Source organism: Arachis duranensis, chromosome 5 (assembly GCF_000817695.3).
Source record: "Arachis duranensis cultivar V14167 chromosome 5, aradu.V14167.gnm2.J7QH, whole genome shotgun sequence".
Classification (NCBI taxonomy): Eukaryota; Viridiplantae; Streptophyta; class Magnoliopsida; order Fabales; family Fabaceae; genus Arachis; species Arachis duranensis.
In genome coordinates, this window is record NC_029776.3 from 60,999,561 (window position 1) to 61,002,896 (window position 3,336).

A 3,336-nucleotide genomic window follows, 5' to 3' on the forward strand; every position below is an offset into this window, starting at 1 on the left:
AAAAGCGTATAAATTATCCGCTCATCACAACACCAAACTTAAATTGTTGCTTGTCCCCAAGCAACTGAAAATCAATTAGGACAAAAAGAAGAGAATATACTATAAATTTCAAAATATCAATGAATATTAATTCTAATTAGATGAGCGAGACTTGTAGCTTTTTGCTTCTGAACAGTTTTGGCATCTCACTTTTTTCTTTGAAGTTTAGAATGATTGGCTTCTCTAGGAACTTAGAATTTCGGATAGTGTTATTTGACTTTCCTAGTTAAGCATGTTGATTCTTGAACACAGCTACTTATGAGTCTTGGCCGTGGCCCTAAGCATTTTGTTTTCCAGTATTACCACCGGATACATAAATGCCACGGACACATAACTGGGTGAACCTTTTCAGATTGTGACTCAGCTTTGCTAGAGTCCCCAATTAGTGGTGTCCAGAGCTCTTAAGCACACTCCTTTTCTTTGGATCACGACTTTAACCACTCAGTCTCAAGCCTTTCACTTAGACCTGCATGCCACAAGCACATGGTTAGGGACAGCTTGATTTAGCCGCTTAGGCCTGGATTTTATTTCCTTGGACCCTCCTATCCATTGATGCTCAAAGCCTTGGATCCCCTTTTCTTTTTTTACCCTTGCCTTTTGGTTTTAAGGGCTATTGGCTTTTTCTGCTTGCTTTTTCTTTTTCTATTATTTTTTTCGCCAATTATTTTTTTTCGCAAGCTTTTTGCTTTTTCACTACTTTTTCTTGCTTCAAGAATCAATTTCATGACTTTTCAGATCATCAATAACATTTCTCTTTGTTCATCATTCATTCAAGAGCCAACAGTTTTAACATTCATAAACAACAAGATCAAAAAATATGCACTGTTCAAGCATTCATTCAGAAAACAAAAAGTATTGTCACCACATCAATATAATTAAACTAAATTCAAGGATAATTTCGAAACTCATGTACTTCTTGTTCTTTTGAATTAAAACATTTTTCATTTAAGAGAGGTGAAGGATTAATGGATTTATTCATAGCTTTAAGACTTGGTTACTACATACTAATGATCATGAAGTAGAGACACAAAACATAGATAAACATACAACATAAAAACCGAAAAGCAGAAAGAAATAAGAACAAGGAATGAATCCACCTTAGTGGCGTCTTCTTCTTGAAGGACCAACAATGTCCTTAAGCTCTTCTATGTCACTTCCTTGCCTTTGTTGCTCCTCCCTCATTGCTCTTTGATCTTCTCTTATTTCATGGAGAATGATGGAGTGCTCATGATGTTCCACCCTTAATTGTTCCACATTGTGGCTCAAATCTTCTATGGAAGTGTTGAGTTGTTCCCAATAGTTGTTGGGAGGAAAGTGCATCCCTTGAGGCATCTCAAGGATTTCTTGATGATGAGCTTCCTCATGCATCTCTTGAGAACCGTGAAGAGTCTCTCTTGCTTGCTCCATCCTCTTCTTGGTGATGGGCTTATCCTCTTCAATGGAGATGTCTCCTTCTATGATAACTCCAACTGAGTAACATAGATGGCAAATAAGGTGAGGAAAAGCTAGCCTTGCCATGGTGGAGGGCTTGTCGGCTATTTTGTAGATATCATTGGAGATGACCTCATGAACTTCTACTTCTTCTCCAATCATGATGCTATGAATCATGATGGCCCGATCCACAGTAACTTCAGATCGGTTGCTAGTGGGAATGATGGAGCGTTGAATGAACTCCAACCATCCTCTAGCCACAGGCTTGAGGTCCAGTCTTCTTAGTTAAACTGGCTTGCCTTTGGAGTCTCTTTTCCATTAAGCTCCTTCCACACATATGTCCATTAGGACTTGGTCCAACCTTTGATTAAAGTTGACCTTTCTAGTGTAGGGGCATCCAACCTCTTCTTTGGATTTCATGTCGGATCTCCGGGTACTCATTTTTCTTGAGCTTGAAAGGGACCTCAGGGATCACCTTCTTCTTTGCCACAACATCATAGAAGTGGTCTTGATGGCTCTTGGAGATGAATCTTTCCATCTCCCATGACTCGGAGGTGGAAGCTTTTGTCTTCCCTTTTCCTTTTCTAGAGGATTCTCCGGCCTTAGGTGCCATTGATGGTAATGGAAAAACAAAAAGCTTATGCTTTTACCACACCAAACTTAGAATATTGCTCGTCCTCGAGCAAGAGAAGAAAGAAGAGAAGAAGAAGAAGAAGAAGAAAATGGAGGAGAGTGAGGGGAGATGGTAGGTTCGGCCATTTAGGGTGGGATTGGGTGGGAAAATATTTTTGAATTTTGAAGGTAGGTGGGGTTTATGGGGAAGAGTGGGTGGATGTGAGTGGTGAATAGGTGATTGGGAAGAGAGATTGAGGTGATTGGTGAAGGGTTTTTGGGAAGTGTGACATAGGGAAGAGTAAAATAGGATTAGGGGGTAAGGTGGGAATATAGTAGGTGGGGATCCTGTGGGGTCCACAGATCCTGAGGTGTCAAGGAATTCCATCCCTGCACCAAATAGGCATGTAAAATGCCTTTGCACACCATTCTGGCATTTAAACGCCGAGTGGTGCACATTCTGGGCGTTCAACGCCTACATGTAACATGTTTCTAGCGTTGAACGCCAGCTTCATGCTTGTTACTGGCGTTCAGCGCTAGCTTTTCCTCTAGGCACATTCCTGGCGTTCAGTGCCAGAATGTTGCTTGTTTCTGGCATTCAGCGCCAGTTTCATGCTCTGTTATAGCATTGAACGCCACCCAGATGCTTCTTACTGGCGTTGAACGCCAGTCTGTGCTTCCTCCAGGGTGTGATTTTTTTCTTCTGCTGTTTTTATCCTGTTTTTAATTTTTATATTTTTTTCGTGACTCCTCATGATAATGTACCTAATAAAACACAAAATAACAATAAAATAAAAATTAGATAAATAAAATTGGGTTGCCTCCCAACAAGCGCTTCTTTAATGTCAATAGCTTGACAGTGGCTCTCATGGAGCCACAAAGGTGATCAGGTCAATGTTGTATAGTCTCAACACCAAACTTAGAGTTTGGATATGGGGTCCTAACACCAAACTTAGAGTTTGGTTGTGGCCTCCCAACACCAAACTTAGAGTTTGACTGTGGGGGCTCTTCTTGACTCTGAACTGAGTGAAGCTCTTCATGCTTACTCTCTTTTGTCACAGAGGGATGGCCATGTGCCTTAAACACAAGGTAGTCCCCATTCAATTGAAGGACTAATTCACCTCTGTTGACATCTATCACAGCTCCTGATGTAGCTAGGAAAGGTCTTCCAAGGATAATGCATTCATCCTCTTCCTTCCTAGTGTCTAAGATTATGAAATCAGTAGGGATGTAAAGGCCTTCAACCTTTACTAA